The 23,188-nt window shown below is 48.0% G+C and overlaps 1 long non-coding RNA gene across 1 annotated transcript; it reads left to right on the plus strand.

Annotated features, from left to right (window-relative positions):
• The first annotated feature begins 567 nt into the window (after positions 1 to 567).
• Positions 568 to 20,225, plus strand: LOC125436450. The gene is made up of 2 exons (XR_007245060.1): positions 568 to 657; positions 19,029 to 20,225. It is a non-coding gene; the product is annotated as an uncharacterized LOC125436450 (long non-coding RNA).
• The last annotated feature ends 2,963 nt before the right edge of the window (positions 20,226 to 23,188 follow it).

Here is a 23,188-nt window from a genome sequence, read left to right on the forward strand (position 1 = left end):
TGCGCATTAACAAGGTGGTAATTATGTTTTTATCACATCCTTTTGACACTACCCACAGATAGACCTAGCTGATTAATGAGTATATTTAGTCTGTGATCTCTGCATTATGATGCTGGTATACCTGTGCACTGTACGCTATGCAGAAAATAGCATATACAAGCTAGCATATTTTTTTTTATTCCTTGAAATGATCTTTAGAATGACAGCAGACTTGCAAAAGAGGGGGAAACAAGGCCAGCTTATGTTTCTATTGGGGCTATAAAACCAAATGGGTCTGGTATCCAGGCTTCTGGTATCTACATCAATAGATATAGTTTCACATCATTTTTTTCTTCCTGAAAAGCACAATAATCATGCTATTTACTGCTTTTTTCACATCACCCAACTGAATTCAAGCCATCATTTATTACTTCCATGGATATCCTGAAGCGCAAATCCATACTCTAGTCAATACTTGGTGCTTTGTGAGTGAATTTTGGTATCCGAGACATTCAGCAGCGACCGTTCTTTTTTGCAGTGTTGTGGCTCAGGCTGCGTCTCAAGCATTTTGTTTGCTTTACTTTTTTTCAGATACGGAAGTGCGAGCTTTCCCCGTCTTAATCAGTGACCAGAGTGAGATTGTGGACACCAATGGAGCTGGAGATGCATTTGTGGGAGGTATTTGTTTTTCATCTGGTTGCTTTCTTTGGGAATTTTCCTCTCCTTGCTAGAGAACTTCCTTCTATTTCTGACGCAGAACGTGAACTGGTTCTTTCCAAGCACTTATTTCCATCGCGATGTTGTGTTATAAAGGGACTGCTGATACTCCCAGGAAGACGGGCCTTTCAGGATAATCTGCTGTTAAGCAATATCCGCATCATTTTCACGAGATTAATTGTATCTGTCAAAATGTTGCATAAACAAGTGGCATCAAATATGCCGTGTGGCAAGCTGAAACCCCTCCCAGCTTTAAAATGTTTGCACGTTGCTGCTCTTTTAAATAGGTTGTGGTGAATATTAAAGAGAAAGTAAATAACAAGGTATGATATTTGAACTATGGGGTTTTCCCCATCTCAAGTAACCTGTTGTTTCCCTGGACTGTTGAGGTAGATGTTTGGTAGTGTAACACCGCATGGAGCTCCACATGAGAGGTGGGCGGTTTATAAATTTGATATATCTATCTTACATAGATAGATAGATAGATAGATAGATAGATAGATAGATAGATAGATAGATAGATAGATAGATAGATAGATAGATAGATAGATAGATAGATAGATAGATAGATGATGATGATGATGATGATGATGATGATGATGATGATGATGATGATGATGGATGGATGGATGGATGGATGGATGGATGGATGGATGGATGGATGGATGGATGGATGGATGGATGGATGGATGGATGGATGGATGGATGGATGGATAGATAGATAGATAGATAGATAGATAGATAGATAGATAGATAGATAGATAGATAGATAGATAGATAGATAGATAGATAGATAGATAGATAGATAGATAGATAGATAGATAGATAGATAGATAGATAGATAGATAGATAGATAGTCCTATCGGCTGCTACTTCATATTCATTCACTACTTCTGTTGTTTTGGGTTGGGATAAGAGAGGCTGTTTCATCTGTCTTCTTGTTCAGCATCCACCAAATCAAAGTGTTCAAAATCCTCTTTTTAACTGCCATGTTTGTGCAACACAGTGATCCACTCGGAAGGCTGTAGAGTCAGTGAGAATCTTCATGCATTCATTTTAGGCTGCAGCTTTTCTATTTTTCTTTCCAGAATGGGGCTGCAAAGGTTTGGTTGATGTTTCAAATTTCCTCAGGCTTGTCAAGGAAAAGGGCTGAATTTTCAGCGTGAAGACTATTCTCAGTCTCATATGAGAGTTTTTGACCTTCAGTTCTACCACCAGACCCATCAGCTGAGATCCACACACAGGAGTGCTCAAGCTTCGACAAGTACAGAGTTTACGTGTCTAACTCATGGACACCACCATTGTAGAGCTGCATTTGGGCCATTTTAGAATGATGGGAGGTCCAGTCTTGATTGAGCCTGCAGTACGGTGGGACCAGGATATCTTGGGCCCCATCTGCCTTGCCCCCACTCTCACCTTTTCAGGCCCAAGGAGAGATCCAAAGAGAGATCAGGAGCAGGCCTTGCTCCCTATCTAGGCAAGGAAAAGAAGACAATTCCATGAGGTAAATCTGAGCTTAATCATGCAAGTCAAGAAAGATTCCATACTCCAATGCATAGAAGAAGTTCTGGGTTACTTGCACCAGTAGAGTATAGAATGGGGACGAATGTTAATACACACAACCCAAATCCCTCCCTTATGCAGTCACCCCACCCTGGTGCAGGCTCGCCAGTCCAAGCCGTGTGGTCTGGTAGTTTTAGCTCCTTACGTTTCACCCACATCTGCAGCTGGCATCTTTGGAGGCATGTAACAGTGAGGTGTGTTTCTCTCTGTGGCACAGTGTGGAGTCACTGAGAGAAATGTGTCTTACTATGATATCCTAAGAAGATGCCCCAGCCAAGATCTTGGTGAAATATTAGGAACTAAAACTTCGAACCCCACAACTCCCCCACAGCGCAGGCAAACCACAACATCCAGTTGGTTCTGGCTGTGAAATCCTTCAGCAATACAGATAAACTAAGTCTTCATGGCTAGGCTATTTAAGGGACTTTAGAAAAAGAAGGATACAAGTCAGCCAGGTATAGTGGTTAAGGTGTTGGACTAGGACAGTGGTGGCGAACCTTTGGCACTCCAGATGTTATGGACTACAATTCCCATCAGCCCCTGCCAGCATGGCCAAAGCACAGGTGTCGTCATGCTGGCAGGGGGGATGATAAACAATCCATAACATCTGAAGGGGCAAGTTGTTTACCTGTGCCTAAAGGTAGAAAAAGCAGTTAGTATAAAAACCAGCTCTTCTTCTTACTTCCGTGATACTATCTGGCACGCCTCATATGCTGTGACTTGACAAGGAGGCTGCAGTTAGGTTCACTTGCTTGAGTTCCCTGCTCTGCGTGCGCTTTTAGTTCTGGTGTGCTGGTCGCATGCTTTTGTGGGGGTCTGGTGCAGGTGGATAATCTTGCTTGGCAATGGGAAACTTGTGAGGGTATGCAACAGGTGTTCTACCTGAGTTGAAGAAAGCATTTTTGTTGTTGCTGCTGGTTGTGATCTTAGACCAGGGGTCTTCAAACTATGGCCCCCCAGATGTTCATGAACTACAATTCCCATCAGCCCTGCCACTTGGCCATGCTGGCAGGGGCTGATGGGAATTGTGAATCCCTCTGAGGAGAACCATAGTTTGAGACCACCAATGTCTTAGGGCTCACGAGCTGTCAGCCCTACATACAGGTTTCCTCTACGTTTTATATCCTGCCTGTCAAGAAAGGTTGCGTGTGGGGGGATTGTACAGTGTACAAGGCATGCTATAATGACTGTTGTAAGTATCCTGTGATTGTGTATCAGGACAGAGAGGGGGCAGAACTCAGCACGCTGTTCCCTGTTGTATCAACATAGCCAGACTTTGTCGCTGCTCGCGAAAACATTTCTGTAAATGATAGATAGATATTTATTATTACGGCCTTTTGGCCAGCCAATAGTTTAAAATCAGAGTACATGTGAATACATAGCACTCCACTTATACAAAAATATAATATAAATTAAAATCCATTATAAAATCTATTAATAAATAACATTCGCTTCAGGCATTATTACAGTCCTCATCACACAGTGCGGCTCTTTGTTTTAATAAGGAACTACGCTTGTTGTGCACCAGTATACAAAATTTAGCTACCTTCTGTGAAATGGCAGAAACACGATCTTCTAATAATATTCTTACAGAATTCGTATCTGAGTTATCTATGAATGGATATACATGGCGAGTTAACAATGGTTGGATCAACAGCTTCCTTTCACCTTCATGTAACTTGCAATGCAGTAAGATATGTGACATTGAGTCTACTTCCCCTGAGCCGCACACACAGGTTCTCCTGTGCCTTGGAATATTTTGGAATCGTCCCATCAGATTAGCTGACGAGAAGGCATCGAAGCGAGCCCTAGAAAAAGCCCACCGGCTTCTTGCTGATGTTATTACAGATAGATAAGGTGCAGCTGAAATACCTATCCATGATTTTAGTGGTTTATATAGGACAGGTAGCCGGGGAAAGTCTGTTTGCATCTCAATGTCAGTAAGACGTTGGTGGACCATACCCATTGCTCTGCTACTTCCAATCTCCAAAAGTTGCATTGGATCAAGACCACACTGTCTAAGTTTTGATATAATCTTTTCTAGCCATCCAGGGTAGGGTGTTGCTGCCAATAATGAAGGCATTAATCCCTGGGGACAGGAAAGCACTTTAAGCCAGTATTTGATGGTTAATTTCTAAAAGATGGTCTCAACTTTGGCCATCCCTGCTTCTTGCCTTAATACCACATTGGCTGTACATTTCGGTGTATTAAACAAGTATCTCAGAAAAATCGATAGGACTCTCTCCAATGGCACAAAATCTGAAATCATTGCCAACGGAGCCATTTCTGTAAATGAAAGGAGACGAAATAACAGCTGCCAATGTGAGAGCTTGGGGGGGGGGGGGCGTGGCTGCCACGATCATTTGCATGGGGCACCTTTTTGTTGCTCGTGGCCTTATCAACCCAAAAGCAGACTTTGGCTCCGAAAGCCCTTCAAAATGTGTCTCCCCTTTTCATAGATCATTGTTCTGGAACAAAAGCAACTTCCCAACGTGGGAATGAAATCTACTCTCAACTTGGCAAGTCCACCAGGCAGTTTGTGTGTCTTTGCGTGTGTGTGCAGAATTGAATGGCTCATGTAGTGGAAGATCCGGCAAAGACACACAGATCCTCTCTGTGCACTTTGGAGGAGGCTAAGACAGCACCATGTAAAACAGACAGATCCAGAGATCTGCACAAACAGATGCTGATAACAAGGGGCCCACTTAAGTGTGCGGCTGCCGCAATGAAAAGATAGGCTTGCTTCATTTGGAAGCACAGTGGCTGTAAGGATTGCCGCTTCTTTGAAAATAGGTTGAAAGTTCTGTAGAATCTGGGCTGTTTCTGAAGAGAGAAGTGGAGATATCAGCCGGGCTCTGGACCAGCGGGCTCCGGGGGGGAACCCTACCTTGAGGCCAGGAATGAAACTAAATGAGAACTGAAGTTCATTTGGCTTCCAGATATCCTTCTCAGCATTCTCTTTCCTTGTTGACTGTCTCCCGATTCCTCTAAATCAGACCTGGGCATTATACGGCCCGCGGGCCACACCTGGCCCGCCTGATGACCCTGACTGGCCCCCCTGCCGTGCTGGGGAGCGAGGCGCCTTTGAAAGCCCCACAGAAGCCGGTTGCCTTTGCTGCTGGCTTCTGCGGGGCTTTCAAAAGCGCCTCACCCCCCTGCCTTTTGGCCCGGCCCTCCACAATATTTTCTGTTTCTTATGCGGCCCGATGGAAAAAATAATTGCCCACCCCTGCTCTAAATGGTTAAATATTTGATAGGTGTATTTCACCGCTGATACTTAATTTTAGCATTTGGGTGCTGTTGTTTCCTTGCTGACGTGCAATAATGGCATTTTATTTGGACAGTTTCAATGGGTGATAACCAGTGACTCATTACTGTCGTTTTCCAATGTTTTTACTAGCATATTTTAGAAGAGGGATGTCAGTCGTGTGGCCGGGGAGCCAAATCCCACCCAAGAGGCTTATCAGACCTACAGACCAGCTGAGTCAACTCTCCCCTCAAGACTGGTATCGGGAGGGGGGCTGCTTCAGCTGGCTTGTGGGCCAGATAAGTCCTCCTCTCAAGGCAACCCCCCACCCTGCTATGGATTTGCCAGTCCACGCACACAACAACCCCCCCCCCAATGCTGTTCTGGGGCCCGCTGAGGCAGCCCCACGGGCCCCACCCCACCCCTGACTTGACCAAGTCATATTTATGTCATCTCTGGCCCTCATAACAAATGCGTTTGACCCTCATGCTTAAGACAATTTGGGGCATTTTGGAAGGGACCCCCCTCTCGTTCATGTGGAGGACTGCTGAGTTTTATTGTTGTCTCGTGCAATATGGCCTTGACCAAACCCCTGTGGCTGTGCATTATGGGGGAAGATCAGTAAGTAGGGAAGCTTGTCCATCTATAGAGGTCTTTTCATCAAGAAATCCCTAAAATGGTTGCTGCTGCTGCTGCTGCTTTTTCATCTTCTTGTTCTTCTTCTGTTGCTGCTTCTTCTTAAGTTTGTTCCTTATTCATGATTAGTTTATTCATTATTAGTGGTGTTTTTTTCTACAGTAGCACTTGAGCACGTTAGCACACAGTATTTTTTTCATGTAAACATTTTTTTTTTAATCATAGGAAAAAATCCTGCTTTTTCCAAAGGGGAGAAAAGTTCATTTCTCCAAATATTTTTTCCGTTTTTTTCTTTTTGCAGTACACTGTGTAATAATAACAACTAACTACTAGTAGTATGTTTTGATCTGGGGCTTTTGCACAGTGAATTTTTGTTGTAGTTTAACTTCTCCGCTGCCCCGTTTCCTCCCCTCCCTTGGAGACAAATGTCATTCACCCGCCGCTGCTTCTTCCATTTTGTTTTCTGAGCTTCTCCCGTGTTTTTTCATTGCAGTCTGGGGGAAAAAGTAGAAGAAAAAATGGGTTGCAAAGCTCGCTGTTTGACTTGGAGGAAAACGGATGTAGTGAAGGGCAGGTGTGAGCTAAAAGCTGGGGCAGGAAAGCCCCTAGCTTATTAGAAGTATCAAAATTTCAGAGTTGAAGCCCCGTGGCTTCTGACCCTTGAGGGCTGCTCTGGCCCTTGGAAATGTCCAAATTTGGGCAGGATTCTGAATCTTCAGTTCTTTCTCTCTCTCTTTCCCTGAAACGACATTTGAAGAAGCCTGGCTGGGCGGAGGTGGTTGTGCCGCCGCAGCCATGAAATACGCCCCTGAGATGAACCCGGCGCCCGGAGATACATCATTGTTTGTCAGGAGTCTTTGTCTGTGGTCCACATTGCCTTGAATTTCTGTTCCAAAATTCATCTTCATGAATGAGGGGGAGGGGGAGCGAGAGGACTCTTCAGCCATCATCTCTTTCCTGCCAAATGGAGATGAATGTGGCCGGGACTCCCTGATTTGACTCGCGGTGGCCCGTTGGTTGCAGCTGTGTGAAGTCTTGATGTAAATATTCCATTTTCCTATCACCAGCATTTGATTGACAGCTTGTTTCCCTTCTCTTCTTCAACGCTGCCATTCTTGGGGCAGGGTTTGTTGGTATGAGGCCTGGGCCTTCCAATTAAAAGTCTGTCTTTGCTTGGAAGGGAGCGACTTCTTGGACCCTACTCCCACGTCCCCCTCGGCTGCTGGGCAATTTGTGTCATTCCCAACCCACCAAGATAAATGCTGTATCTCCCTCCCTGCTTTTATGAGATCACTCTGTCTTTGTAACTGGCTTCCATAAACGATATTGCCAAATTATATGCTTTCAGTAGTTTTTTTCTCAGTCACATTTTGAGCGTCATTATTCTGATATATGCACGGAGTGTCACTACCACAGAAGTCTACCCTTTAGAATTCTGATCAATTTAGAAACAATAGATGGGTATCGTTTTAAAAATACTCTTTTAAAAAACGATTTTAAAAATCTAGCATTTTATCAGTGTCCAGGGATGTATAGTGTACTTAGTATTCTGTGTCACACCTGATATGGAGCACATACAGTCAAGGCTGGAGCAAGGGGAATTGCGCCCGGGTGTGTGCCCTGCACCCCTGCCACGCCCACCCCGGAACGCCACACCAGCACACCCCCAGTGCGTTGTGCACACACACACCTGTCCCCTTGGCGCTACGCCACTGCATACAGTTCTGGATGTTTTTCAGTCTCTTACTGTGAAGGCTGGTTTACGCTGTCCTATGCGACTATACTGCTTCAATGTGTGAAGTGCTTGCATGGTTAAAAACTGCACGTGGGAAAGTGACATGTCAGGGATCAGCCTACCCTTCCCTCTAGTCTTCTTTCTGCAGAGATTTTGTTATCCTGCCCAGACGGCCGCCTCCTCCTCCTCCTTCTTCTTCCACCCTCTTTCCACTTTCCTTGTTTTTGGCATGAAGCCAGACGCCTCTGTGATGGCAAACCTGCGACACACGTTCTAAAGGTGACACGCCACAACCTGTTGGGTGACATGCCGGCATTCCCCCTACAACTGACGACAGCTATTCTCCCTGTCTGAGCCTGAATTGTTTTTGTAATTATGTGACGTTTCTTTATATATAATACCTAACACCATAAATGACTGTATTTTGAAAAATAAATGAATACGTAAATAATTGTTTCTCCTTTGTTGGGAAGGCGGTTGTGTGTGACACACCAGCAGAATCAAGTCAGGGTTCGCCGTCTGTCATTGTCCTGAATCGAGATCTTGACTTTGGGCCAAAAGGGCGCATTGTTTCTGTGCAGTCCTGTGTGGTGTGGTCAGTTCCACAGAGCTGTGTCATGGAAGATTTGTGGAACCTCACAATTTACTTACTACATATTTCCAGTGGAATTATGTAGTAACTGTGTAATAACAACGCTCCTGCTAGGCTAGTTAGATTTATTAACTTAGGTGAATGCAGTCCCAGGCGTCCAAGAATAATGGCTAGACCCCTTTGGCCAAGGCACTGCAAGCGGATGAGCAGTTTCTGACCTCTCGTGTTTTATTTCTTGCCCCCAGATGACTAGGAAGAACACCATTTGACTTCTGAGAGACAAATCGGTGGTGAGCCTAGCCAGGAGAGTAACTTCTGTTTTTCTTCCTCCCCCCCCCACCCCCAATGTTAGTAGTACTAAAAAAAAGCTCTTCCCAGGTGTTCGTCCCCAAACCACTGTGACAATCATTCCAATGTATCCCGACTGTCCCTTTTCTCTGTGTTATGTTCATTCTTTCTTTCTCTTCGTCAGATTGTCTTCACCATTTATGTGAAGAAAACTTTGTTCCACTTCCATGAGCAGAATGAAAGGGCTTTTTCGCACACACGGTTTATTCTACAATTAAAGCAATCCGCATCGACATCCTGACCTTTTTGTTGCTGTTTCGTCGCTCGATAGCATTCACACATAGCCAGATTGTCACGGATCTTCGGCTTGCTTCGCAACTCCTGGGTTTTTGCATCGCCCAGGAATGTGGCGCAAACGACGATTCAGATTGGCTGTTGCGCTGACCTGGGGCCGTCCTGGGGCGGGTTCTATGTGACGTTCGACCCCCCGTCATCACGTTGCCACACTGTCACGTAACAACGTGACGAAGGCATAACGTTCCCCTGATTGGCCACCGTTAGCTCGAGACATCTCGCGTTGATTGTGACGGGATCTCGTCACCATCATCTACTGTTACGTCGTGTTCTCGCGGTATCGAGGTATCTAGGCATCGCTTCCTCACATGGAGTATCTCACTCTGCCACCTTTCAATTTTTCCTGTGGTTCCCACTTGATCACTGCTCGCAGCGTTTGCCAGCATGTTGCAGTGGCTAAGAACAGTGGACTCTTACCTGGAGAACCGCGTTTGATTCCCTACTCCTCCACATGAACGGCAGGCTCTAATCCATTGTGCCATATTTGTTTCACCCCTCCTCCACAGGAAGCCCGCTGGATGACCTTGGGCCAGTCACGGTTCTCTCAGAACTCTCTCAGCTCCACCTGCCTTGCTAGGTGCCTGTTCTGGGGAGGGGAAGGGAAGATAATTGTAAGCCACTTTACGACTCCTGAAAGCTAGAGAAAAAGTAGAGTATAAAAGCCATCTCTCCTTCTTCAGCTCTTCTTTAACTTTTATTGCAGTTCTTAGATGGACTGGTGTTTGATTGTTGATAGTTTATCCTCCTGTAGTACGTTTTGGAGCACAAAGGTGGGGTCTCCCATCCAAGTACTAACCAGGCCCCACTCTGCTTAGCTTTGGGGATCTGAAGAGATCAGTCTACACCTTTTTCAATGTAAAGCTGAGAGCTCTATGGGAGATCAATGTTTTCCTGGCCCTTCTTCATAGTTGAGTGCTCCATGTGGTGTTTGAGCCACTGAGGCTTGGTGTTTGGGGAGGGTTAAAGGAGGTTTGCAGGTGGCAGAAGCAACGGTGGCAGCAGATGAGTGGCAGGGAGAGCACAGGAGGCAAAAGCAGAGGTCAGCTGGCATTACTGGGGCCCAGGGTAGTGCGGAGCTGCAGGTCCCCATAACAGGCTGCTGGGACCTTGGGCTAGTCACGGTTGTTTGAAGCTCTCTCAGCCCCACCTACCTAGCAGGGTGATTTTTTTGAGGGGGGGAAAGGAATTTGTAAGCCCCTTTGAGTCTCCTTACAGAAGAGAAGGGGGGGTATAAATCCAACTCTTCTTCTTCTTCTTCTTCTTCTTCTTCTTCTTCTTCTTCTTCTTCTTCTTCTTCTTCTTCTTCTGCATCTGCATCTGCCCAAGCACTGGTGCGGTTCCCGTGCCGTGGCATCGCACCAAACATGGATAATGCCATTCAGATGCGCACTGACGGCAAATCAGGTTTGACTATCTGGAATCCACCCTGGCCAATTCCACGTGGGTTTTCTGATTCAGTTTCAAGAACTAACTTAGATATTTAAATAACGTTCACCGAATTTCAATTGATGTTCACCAAAGAACGCGAGCGTGCCCTGTGTGCGTTCACTGGAATTTGCCCATGCTCCGTAGCCCACATTTAGCCCTTCTGATGTGATAGATTTGCAGCACAAGGGCGCTGACAGTGATGGATAAACAGACTGCATTTGCCCAGGCAAGGTGGATATTTTTCCGTGGAGAAATATAGTATTGGAACGTTTCCTCTGCCTTCCTCTTCCCCCCCCCCCGCCGTGACTTCCTCAAGGCGGGGAACTGCTTTTTGACAGCAGCCATATGAAAACAGACGCCCGTAATCACGCTGGATGGTTGCTGCAGTGGGGGTCAAACTTGGCTGGGAAAAAAAGCATTTGATATTTAGCATGTGGTCCATTTGATAAGCAGCAAGCTCAAGGCAGTTTTTTTGAACATTCTTGGAAAGGAAAAATATTGATATTGAGTAAAAATATTGACACATTCCGCGCTGTTTGTTCCCGCTTTCTGGTCTCCTGCGGCGTATTTTGATAACAACCGTATCGACGGGGCCTTTTTACCCGGCTCTCTCTCTCCCGGTGTAACTGAGGCGAGTCGATTTGCTGCCGCCGCTTCAAGTGGCTGTTACCGAACAAGCCAGACGTCCTAATAAAGCTGTAAGTGTGTTTGCTCAAACAGCGTATTGATTTTGCTTGGTGAGGGGGAAGCAAGTCCTTAGCGTGGGTGTCAGAGTGGACGAGCTAAGCGGCACTCTTTCATTGTCACCCGTCAGGGATGTGCAACGCTTAGGAGAAAGTGGGCAGGCCGCTGAAGAAGGCCCCTGAAATCAGCAAACTGCTTGGGAGCTGCAGGGGGGAGCAGGCGGGGGGGGGGAACATGGTCCTGCAATTGGATGTTACAGCAACTTTCCTCTGCTGGCATCCGCTGGTGAGGCGAAGGCCCTCGCTTGGTAGATGTGTGTCTCCAGGGAGTGGAACTGTTGAAGGAGAAGGATGCTGGGGGCGGCTTCCTCGTCCTTTCTCTTGGACTTCCAAGCGCAGCCAGGACTAACTCTCCTTGGCCGCAATAAACTGTCCTGGTTTGGTATAACAGACACAACAGACACTCTGCGAGGTAGGTGGGGCTGAGAGATCCAAAGAATCCCAAGATCACCCAGCTGGAGTGCACAAGCTAATCTGGTTCCCCAGATAAGCCTCCGCAGCTCAAGTGGCAGAGTGGGAAATCAAACCCTGTTCCTCCAGATTAGAGTGCACCTGCTCTTAACTACTATGCCACACTGGCTCTCTAGTGACCGTCACCACATCTGGTGGCAGTGAATGATTATTCACACTGAGGTTAATTACGCTATAGACTGCCTATTGATTTTTCACATCTGACTCCCCCATTTGGAGCGTGCTGCAGCTCAGAGGCCAGAGTATCTCCTTTGCAGGCAGAAGATCCCCAGCACCTCCACAGAAACGATCCCAGATACTGTGAAAGATCTTAATAGCTGCCCCCAGTCAGAGCAGACGATTTCGGCAGCATTTCGGTTTGACGATAAGTCCCGTACAGACTGTGCTCATCCCATTACCGGTCACATCAAACGTCCCCAAGGATAGCCGAAGCAAACAGACAGAGGCTACGAGGCAGAATTCTTCCACTTCCCAAACGCAGTGCCAAAGAGAGCAGAAAATAACCCCTGTGTGCTTGTAATTTGAAGAAGGCGAGTTTGGATTTATATCCCCGCTTTCTCTCCTGCAGGAGACTCAAAGGGGCTTACAATCTCCTTGCCCTTCCCCCCTCACAACAAACACCCTGTGAGGTAGGTGAGGCTGAGAGAGCTCCGAGAAGCTGTGACTAGCCCAAGGTCACCCAGCGGGCGTGTGTGGGAGTGTACAGGCTAATCTGAATTCCCCAGATAAGCCTCCACAGCTCAGGCGGCAGAGCGGGGAATCAAACCCGGTTCCTCCAGATTAGATACACGAGCTCTTAACCTCCTATGCCACTGCTGCTCCATGATCTTCAAAGGACAACAAGATCCTACTCCGGGTCCTCCTGAGCACAGTTCCCTCAGCAGGGTTCACAAAGCTGTGTGCTAGTTGTGGCGATAAAAACAACCCACCTTCCCCTTTCCTGAATTCTCAGCGTGACGTGGCAGATTCCCTCCTTTCCCCCAGGTTCTCCATGAACCAGAGAAGGGGACGGGGCTTTTGTTTTGGATCACGCTTACTGTCTCTGCGGTGATTTGATGGGCATACAGAACTCAGACAAGGGGCGTGTCTCGTCTCTTGCTTGAAGGTGGACTCTGGAAAACATCTCTCTGTTTCCTGCTTACATCATCACTTGAATCCTGCCCCCGTTTTTGCCCCACATATTGAGAAATCCAAAGCAGTGAGGGATTGTCAAACTACTTCTGACCCCCCACCTTATTTTCTGCAAATCCCCAGTGGCTTAGAGGAGAGTAGATGTCACTGGCAACCACAAATACTGGTTGGCTACCAAGCTGAGCCCAAAGGTGTGCATCCAAGTCAGTCCACATCCAAGTCAGTCCACACCAGGCCTTGGGCCCTGAGCTGAAAGATGACGTGCCAGTGAGTGTCATGAACACATCTGGCCAGAGGGCCCTTGTGACAGAATCTGCCTTTCAGGGTTTCACTGGAACCACCAACAGAGGATGTCGGTGGCCACGGAAGGTAACCTCTGAAGCCCCCGACGGCCGTTGTGAGTCTAGTGGGGGGCCAGTTCCACATTCCACCTTTTGTGTAGAAGAGGGGGGTGGGCAGGGACACACAGAAGAGCCGCAGCTTGTCCTTCGTGGAAATATCTCCCCTTCCACTCTGGAAACCAGAGATTTCCTTTCTGTTCTTGAAGGTGGGATGAAGCCAGCTACTGGATATCATGTCATGTATTTTTTCCTCTGTGGAGACTCAGATTGACTTTTACAACATTCTCCATTTATCTGCATGCCATCCTGTGAGGTCAGTTAGGCTGAGCGTTTGTGACTGGCCGAGACCACCCAGGGAGCTTCCATGGCAGAAGGGGGATTCAAACTCCCGGACCCTAGTCCACTATGCCCCCCCCCCCCCCCGCCCAGCCCGATCTACAGGGTTAGTACCTGCAGTGTGGGTATGAGGTGGCCGGATTTTTTTTTTTACATTTTCACCAGTCAGTATTTCAACTGGTCGTCCTCCTCACGCTTGCCTGAGTGGGTGTGTTGTCCTCGCATCCCCGACTGGCGAAGGTCTAAATTAGGGTTTGTGCCCTGGGTATGGAGCACAAATAAGGATTCTGAGCAGAGCAGAGGTCCACTGAACCGCATTTGCATAAGCATAAGCATTTTATTGTCATTGTGCACACACAACGAAATTTACAGCAGCATTCCTCGATGCACACAATTTCAGGCTCATACCCCATCCTCACTTTCCCCTCCCTCCACCCATCCCTACACAGCCCCAAACACATCAACACGAAGCCCCAGAGTTCAGCATCGCCACAGCTCTAGAGCAGAAGCTGTCTCTAAGCCTCTTTGTCCTACTTTTGATAGACCTGTATCGTCTGCCGGATGGTAACAGTTCAAAAAGAGAGTGTGCTGGATGAGACGGGTCTCTCAGAATATTTTGGGCTTTCTTTAGGCTTCGGGAATGATAGAGTTCTTCCAAGGAGGGGAGAGGGCAGCCGATAATCCTCTGTGCAGTAGTGATCACCCTTTGGAGCGCCTTCCTATCCGCCACTGTGCAACTGGAGAACCATACACAGATGCAGTAGGTGAAGACACTCTCTATAGCACAGCGGTAAAAGGGCACCAGGAGTTTTCCATTCAGTTGTTGTTTCCCCTTCCTCTCACTGTGGTTCCCAAGTGAGGATTTGAACCTGAGCCATCCAGACACTACACCACATTGGCCATTACACCACACTGTACCCACTGTAGCACACTGGCTGTCCGCAGTCCCAAAGGTAGATCTCTTTACTTCAGTGGGATTTTCACAGGAGATGCATGGCTAATGTTATGTCTCAGTTCTAATGATACAAAATCAGATGCCAGCTTCCATCCTTAATGACACTGTTCTAATACGTTTTCGTTTAGAGCGGCCAGCGACTGGGTTGGGTTGTTAATGGCAAGTGTGCCGTGATTCTTGGCTGCTGTAGGCCGGTGAAAATGTAAAGGCTGCTCCAGAATTAAATCACAGAAGTTGCCTCCCGCTGATGTTTGTCCATTTGTTCTCGGACTGTGACGGTGACTCCTCTGATGCAAATTTGGGGGGTCTGCTTTGCAAACCATCTTAATTGCATTTGACCAGCCTGATGGGCATCCCATCAGCCATGCCGGCAAGTCTGAAAGACTTCCAGAAATCGCAGCGCTTTTGGCTTTTCATCTGGGAGATGGGAGAATATCACAGCCGCACCTCCACAAATGGCACGCGGCTGGCTGTGGTGAGCAGCTGTTTCCACCCGCTGTGATGAGAACTGCCAATAAGACCATAACAAGCTGGCAGCCGCATGTTCCAATTTAGAATATTGCCTCTTTTTTAGAGAAAGAAATTGCAGTGCAAATTGCGCAGGTAGCTTTTTCAGTGATCATTTACAAAGTACACAAAATTAGATCTTTATCTCATGAATCAGTCTGGCTTGTCTTAGCATATTGATATGTATTTCAGGAAGCAGACGAGAAGTTGCGGAATATATTCAATAATGTGTGATTTGGAAGAAGGTTTTCTTTGTTGAATTTGACCAGCTGTCACAGTGCTCTCTTGCGCTCTCTCTGTCTCTCTCTGTCTCCCTCTCTCTCTCTCTCTCTCTCTCTCTCTCTCTCTCATTTTATTTGACTTAGACCTTTTTCTAAAAAATATACTTTGTTCTTTCCACTTTAGCCAAAAAGTAAGTGTCCTTTGACAGCAATAGCACAACTGTTTTTCACTGAGTAGTCTTGCCAACACTATTTCTTTGGAACAGGAAGCTTTTGTTATGTGAAAGATCTGTGTGGGTTTCTTTATACCAAGGATTGTATCCTTCACTATAATTCAAGGATGTGGAGTTCCCCACAGAGGGCTCACAATAGCTTTAAAGAATTGCTAGGTTAGACTACTGCTGTGTTGGCAGGCAACCCTTGAAGGCTGTTCCTCCAGCGCTGGACCTAATCCTTGAGGCTATCTCTGCAAGATGAGGGATGGAAGGCAGAATGATATAGCCCAATCTTTTAGATCTTGGAAGCTAAGCAGAATCAGAACGTAGAAGGGAGGATTCTGTAGGGAGGAGGAACGCCAAGGAGGATTCTGTAGAGGAGGATAATGACAAACTCTCTCTTCTCTTCTGTGGCCTTGAAAGCCCATTGCTGGGGTCCCTGGGAACTGGCTACGACTTGGAAACTCTTTAAATCCACACAGACACTTCTGCAAGATAAATATTACCCAAAACATACCAGTTTAACTATTGTGGTTTTCCCCAAAGAATCTTGGAAAAATAAATTGTAGTAGTAGTAGTAGTAGTAGTAGTGGTTGTGGTGGTTGTGGTGGTTGTGGTGGTTGTGGTGGTGGTTGTTGGTTTTGTATGCTGCCCCTCCCACAAAGGACTCAAAGCAGCTTTTATCATTCACAATACACAATTCAGTTATAATCAACATACCAACATACAAGTCAAATTAAAAATCAACCTAACAGCATACTACAGTTCAAATTAAACCATCCTCCAAGCACTACAAGATGGTGAAAAGCTACAATCATTGAGGGAAAATAAATTGGGTAGAGAGAAAGTAGGGAGGGGAGGGGAAGAAAAGGGTGGGAAATAGAAAGAAGGAACGGGGAGGCTAGTATGCAAACCGTAGCTGCCTTAAACGCACACCTGGTGGGACGGGGTCTTACAGGCCCTGCGAAACTGTCATAAGTCCTGCAGGGCTCTGGTCTCACTCAACAGATCGTTCCATGAGGTTGCTGCCAGGGGACCCTGGCTGAGGCTAGCTGGATCTTTATAGGGCTGGAAACCTCCAGAAAATTATATTTTGCTCTTTGTAATGATCTGCAGGGAACGTAGCAGGAGAGACGGCCCCAGACCTTATAGGGCTTTATGAGTTAACACTAAAACTTTGAACGTGATCCAGCTCTGCCCTTGGAACTCATGTGGTTGGTGAAGCACCAGTTGGATAGACTCTTGCCATGGGGGTCCCTGCTGGAGTTTCTGGAGCAGGCCCAAGGGTAGCCCTACGTAGAGCAAGTTGCAGTAATCTAGTCTAGAAATGACTGTTGCATGGGCCACTGTGGCAATGTCGTTTTGGGATAGATCGGGGCCAATTGCTTTGCCTGGCATAAATGAAAAAATGACATGTGAGTTGTGTGATCCACCTGAGCCTCCACTGGTAGGGAGGCATCCAGGAGCACATGCAGACTCTTGACGGTTTTGCCACAATCAGCTGCACACCATTGAGAAGGGGGGTTCCATGAGGTTACTTTTTCTGTTTTATTTGTTTGCATCGCTTGGGGTGATTCCCCACAGCACATTCTGTAGGGCTCAACTTGCGCCGCCGGAATTTTTCTTCATGAAGTCGACTCGCTGTCGTTCCGCATAGCGGCCAAGCTCTTTCTTCCTTAGCCGAGCTCAGAGGGCGGGATGAACTGTGCACACCTCTTCCTGCTTCGCATTCTATTGGCTGCCACGAAAAGTTGGCACCTGAGCTCGATTCGCCATTAATCCGCACATTGCCGAATTCGTCTCTCCTTATCCGAGCTCAGTGGGCGGGGTCGGCTCTGTGCATCATCCACCCCTCTGCCCCGATTGGTTCCTTTTCCCATGGTCGTTTATGATTGGCTGGCCGAAAACGTGCCATGATTGGTTAAAGGGAAACTGGGCCCTGATTGGGCAGAGACAGGAACGACGCGATTGGCTGGAGGGGTGAGTCGAGTACAACAGACAGTCCGCACAAGCGTGAGCTCGACACGAGTTCACCAAAAAGTACTCCCTCCGAGCAGGGATCGAGAAGATCCGGCTCAGGCTGGTCGAAGGAGAGTCGGACTTGTGTCGAAATCTGCGGCTGTGCGGACTACCCGGGCCGAACAGAAGTCAAGCCCTTCTGGTAATGTGCTGTGCAGAATCTCTCCTAGAGTCCGCCTTTCCCACCTGGACTCCAGGTAGATTATACAGTCAACATAATTGACAGGATGTTCCATAAACAGTACAATCAGATAAGGGTTGTAGAACCAATCAGAAATCCAAAAACAGAACTGAATCAAAAGCATAAGCACACATTAAATGATACAGAAATTGAGAGACATTGATGTATTGATTGAAATGTTGCCCTTTGAGCAGCAGTGGCGTAGTGGCTAAGAGCAGTGGCTAAGAGCAGTGAGCAGGTGCACTCTGCTGGAGGAACCGGGTTTGATTCCCCGCTCTGCCACCTGAGCTGTGGAGGCTTCTCTGGGGAATTCAGATTAGCCTGTGCACTCCCACACACGCCAGCTGGGTGACCTTGGGCTAGTCACAGCTTCTGGGAGCTCTCTCAGCCCCACCCACCTCACAGGGTGTTTGTTGTGAGGGGGGAAGGGCAAGGAGATTGTAAGCCCCTTTGAGTCTCCTACAGGAGAGAAAGGGGGGATATAAATCCAAACTCTTCTCTTCTTCTCTTTGCACCACTCATGGGGGCATTCATCTCCATTTTCAGTTGTGATGCTTGCCTGTCTATCATTGGCTGCTGTTATTTTAGAAACATCTGTTATTTTAGAAACTGCTGTCCTGGAAAGCTCAACTGAGACCCTTCCGCTCAAAACATCCAGGCCCCCCCTGGCATTGTAAATCTGACGAGTGGAAGAGTCCTCCTCGGCTCTCCTCTTTTTTCCCACCAGGCTCTCGCTTGATTTCCGCTTTTGATCTCTGCGCTCCCAAGATTTCCTTTGCTGACTTGACAATTTTGCATTGAAAAAAAGTCTGCTGTTAATTTTGGTTGTGTGACCGTACCCTTGCACAATTTAAAAATTATTGAGAATTGGCCTCCCTGCTTGATGGGGGGGGGGTTATTGGTGAGACACCTTAAGGCAGTGGTGGCGAACCTTTGGCACTCCAGATGTTATGGACTACAATTCCCATCAGTCCCTACAATTGGCCATGCTGGCAGGGGCTGATGGGAATTGCAGTCCATAACATCTGGAGGGCCGCGAGTTTGACACCTATGCCTTAAGTGAAGAGTGTTTGTCACCTTGACAGTTCACAGCGCCCGGCTTCACAAAAGCACATCAAGCCAGTCAAAAGGCCACTGTGAAGTTGCTCTCTTGAAGATGATAAGTAGCTCTTTCTGTTGGAAATGCTAGGAAGCAGAGAGAGAACCCTCGCCTCAAAAAGTATCATGCTACAGAGAGGCCCCGCGTTCTCCAGGGGGCCCTTTGTTGCTCGGCGCCCCCCTCCGCCAAGAGAAATAATCAGTCAGGCATGTTTCCAGATGTTGCTGCCGCTGTCGTCTGTAATGCTGACCTTCCCTCTCGCCCCTCCAGGTTTCCTCTCGCAGCTTGTGTACGACCGGCCGCTGACCGAGTGCATCCGTGGCGGGCACTACGCTGCCAGCGTGATCATCAAGCGTTCTGGCTGCACCTTCCCAGAGAAGCCTGACTTCCACTGATGTTGGGCTACCCGAGAGATCAAACAGGGGTCTCTGCCTCTTCCTCCCCCTTCTCCCGCGTCCCCAGTGACCCTGCACTGACGCTTCTGTACTTCTATTCATGTTTGTTATCTGTGTTCCAGCAGCCCTTTTCTTCTCCCTGACACAACAGCGACTCACATGTATTACATTAGAGGTCGTGCCCCCCGGTGAGGCTCCGTTCAGCCCCAGTACTTAGTAACCCCCCCCCCCCCACATCACCACACCCCAGCACAGTTCCCAGGAGCGGCACTATACGAAAACACACCGCCTCTGATCTAGCAGTGCTTCCATACATATATTCTGCTTTGCTTGCCTAATCCAGGTGAGAAGAAATTAAGTTCAATGGGTATAAAGTTGATTTGATAGACCTTGCCCTGGTTTAAAAACGGGCGCCGTTAGCGAGGAGAATTTCTGTCTCCTTTTTCCCACCCATGATTCTACATTCACACTCAAACAGTAGGCTCTATCCCAGTGACGAAGGGAGGGGAAACTGCGCCCGGGGCATGAACTTCCTGTGCGACCCCTCCCTCCCCTGACCCCTCTCACCCCCGACATGCCCCGGCCCCCCTCCTGACACGTGACTGCAATGGCGGCGGCCGGGGTGAGCCACCCTGGATATCCCCATTGCAGCTGTGCCTCTGCTCAGTCCTGCTTCTGTGGTGAGGCTGGTCTGAGGTCATGTGGCCTGGAGCCATCTTTAGGAACGGTCAGGACTGGGCTCTTTGGCCCCAGGGTCCTTTGGGGGTACAGGCAAGGCCCCGAATAGGCCCCTCTCTCTTGTCTCAGAGGACTTGAAGGCTGCATCTCAAAGGCTCGAACCGTGTGAAAAGGAAGTACAGAAATATTCATGCAGGGGATCTCATCAGGATATGCCAAAATGGAATCTTTGATGTCAACGCACAGTTTTAAGACAACAGTGTACTTCGTATAAATAAGAAATCTTCTGAATTTTATTTGTATTGCAGTATTCAAGGGAGGTGTTCTGAAAATGCCATTCATTTACTTTGCTATGTAATTTGATACTGATAAATAAAATAATTGTTATACGGGAGTCTTCTGACTTTTGCTTCATGTTGCTTTCTCCTAGAACAGGGGTGGGCAATTATTTTTTCCATGGGGCTGCATAAGAAACAGAAAATATTGTGGAGGGCCAGGCCAAAAGGCAGGGGGGTGAGACGCTTTTGAAAGCCCCGCAGAAGCCGGCAGCCAAGGCAACCGGCTTCTGCAGGGCTTTCAAAGATGCCTCGCTCCCCAGCACGGCAGGGAGGCCAGTCAGGGTCATCCGGCAGGCCGGATGTGGCCCGCGGGCCGTATAATGCCCAGGTCTGTCCTAGAAGGACAAGAGGTCAGTGGGAAAGCACCCAAGGGGGCAGTTGAGCTGGATTCTTACGAGAGTTTGACCTCAGTTCACCAGACAAAGGCACACCTTGACTATAGAGCGGGTCTAACAGTTGAGTAATTCATTAGTTTCCACCTTTTTGGAATTGTGGCTGATGAGTCCAAATGTGCTTTGTTTTGTCGAAGACTTTCATGGCCAGAATCACTGGGGTGTTGTGGGGTTTCCGGGCTGTATGGCCGTGTTCCAGTAGCATTTTCTCCTGTCGTTTCGCCTGCATCTGTGGCTGGCAGAGAAAACCCACAGCACCCTTGCGCTTTGTTTGGTGGCAGGGCTGGGCCAAAGTTTTTCGATGCCCTGCCTGAACTCTGACGTTGGCACCCATCTATTTCAACTTTCCCTTTTCTACAGCGCCCTACCTGGTGTTTTCAAGAAACCGACACGCATCACACAAAGGGTGCATCTGCCCCCACTGTGAACCCCAAGCAAGTGGGCGCTATGCCTCCTCCTCCTCTGCCGGCGGGGCTAGAGTGGGATTTGACGAGGGGGCGCTGAATTGAGGAGACGTGAAGATGCCAGATGGTGGTGAACAGCTGATGGCGAGGGATGGGGGGCAGGCCATGTCTCACAGCAGATTGAGGGCAGTAAGGCAGAGCAAGATGTTGGGCTGACGAAGGAGCAGTACCGAGGGAGACCCTGCGCATGCATACACCTCTTGCTCTCCTCCTATGATTTTTCCAGGAATGCCGGACAGCTGCCTCCTATTCTCCAGTCGCCCCCCCAAACCCCCCCCCTCAGCTTCTGCTGTGAAATTATTAATTACCAGGAGGTGTTCTGAGAATGTGCAGTGAGGGAGGAGGAAAGAAAGAGAAGGACGCAGAGGGAGGGCTGCTCTGTGACCCACGTCCGGAGGTTTCACAAGCCACATCGGCCCGACCCACAGGTTGGGAAACACTGGACTAATTCCGTGTGGGTGCTGCGGTTTACAGGATGATGCTGGGTCAGTCAGTTTCTCCAGTCCTGTGGATACTTTGGCGTGCGTGAATTGAGGCCCGTCAAGTGAGTCCACATACACTCGCTTTCTCCTGGCACAATTGATTCCCAAGTTTTAATAATTCTGCTTTGCCGAATTATATAAGGGGGTCTTTGCAGATAGGGTTGCCAACCTCCAGGCGAGGCCTGGAAATCTCCTGGAATTGTAGCTGTTTTCCAAATGATTCCCCTGGAGAAAAGGACTGCTTGGGGGGGGGGGGGGACTCTGGAATTATACCCCCTTTCCCAAAATTCTACCTTCTCCAGGCTTTGCTACCCCAAAATCTCCAGGACTTTTGTGACCTGGAGTTGGCAACCCTATTTATTTATTTTTATTTATCTTCAAATTTATATACTGCCCCTTCCCCGAAGGGCTCTGGGCGGTGAACATCAGAATCAACAGTATAAATGGAGCAAAAATTATAAATCTTAAATAAATAGTATGGCTCATGAACCGTAAAATCATTAAAACCATAAAATACAGAGTTCCATGTAAACTTCCCGGCGACTGACAGTAAAAACTTCCAATAAAAACCCTCCAACGAGGGGGGAAGATGGTGGGTCACATTGATGGTAAAAGTCCCAGAATGTAAAAGGGACAGAAAGGGGCGCACCATCAGCAGCTGGCCTCCCCAAATGCCCGGTGGAACAACTCGGTCTTACAGGCCCTGCGGAACTCACCAAGATCCTGCAGGGCCCGGACAGATGGAGGAAGAGTGTTCCACCAGGCAGGGGCCAGGGCCGTAAAGACCCTGGCCCGAGTGGAGGCCAGCCGCGTCATCAAGGGGCCAGGGACCACCAGCAAATTGGCCTCTGCTGAACGTAAAGGCCATGTAGGGACATATGGGGTAAGGTGGTCCCGAAGGTACGAAGGCCCTAGGCCGTGTAAGGCCTTAAAGGTTAACACCCGTACCTTGTGAATGATTCGGAATTCCACTGGACGCCAATGCAGGGCAGTGAAGCCCCCATACATTGACCAATGGAAATCCTACTCGGCAGGCTTCTTAGACTAACCTTTTATCTTCCTAGACTGTTAAATAAAAGAAAGTTTAGCATTTTCTCTAGAAAGGCCTGATGAAAGTTTCTCTGGTGTGGGAAGGGGTAAAAGCTTAAGGACAGATGCACTCCAAAGTGCAAGTGAACTCAGAAAACCTATAGTTGCCTGTTGAGAGGAGTGTTGAAGAAGAAGAAGAAGAAGAAGAAGAAGAAGAAGAAGAAGAAGAAGAAGAAGAAGAAGAAGAAGAAGAAGAAGAAGAAGAAGAAGAAGAAGAAGAAGAGGAGGAGGAGGAGGAGGAGGAGGAGGAGGAGGAGGAGTTTGGATTTATATCCCCCCTTTCTCTCCTGTAGGAGACTCAAAGGGGCTTACAAGCTCCTTGCCCTTCCCCCCCTCACAACAAACACCCTGTGAGGTAGGTGGGGATGAGAGAGCTCCGAGAAGCTGTGACTAGCCCATGGTCACCCAGCTGGCGTGTGTGGGAGTGTACAGGCTAATCTGAATTCCCCAGAGAAGCCTCCACAGCTCAGGCGGCAGAGCTGGGAATCAAACCCGGTTCCTCCAGATCAGGGGTAGGGAACCTGCGGCTCTCCAGATGTTCAGGAACTACAATTCCCATCAGCCCCTGCCAGCATGGCCAATTGGCCATGCT

The sequence above is a fragment of the Sphaerodactylus townsendi genome, linkage group LG07 (genome assembly GCF_021028975.2).
Source record: "Sphaerodactylus townsendi isolate TG3544 linkage group LG07, MPM_Stown_v2.3, whole genome shotgun sequence".
NCBI classification, from domain to species: domain Eukaryota; kingdom Metazoa; phylum Chordata; class Lepidosauria; order Squamata; family Sphaerodactylidae; genus Sphaerodactylus; species Sphaerodactylus townsendi.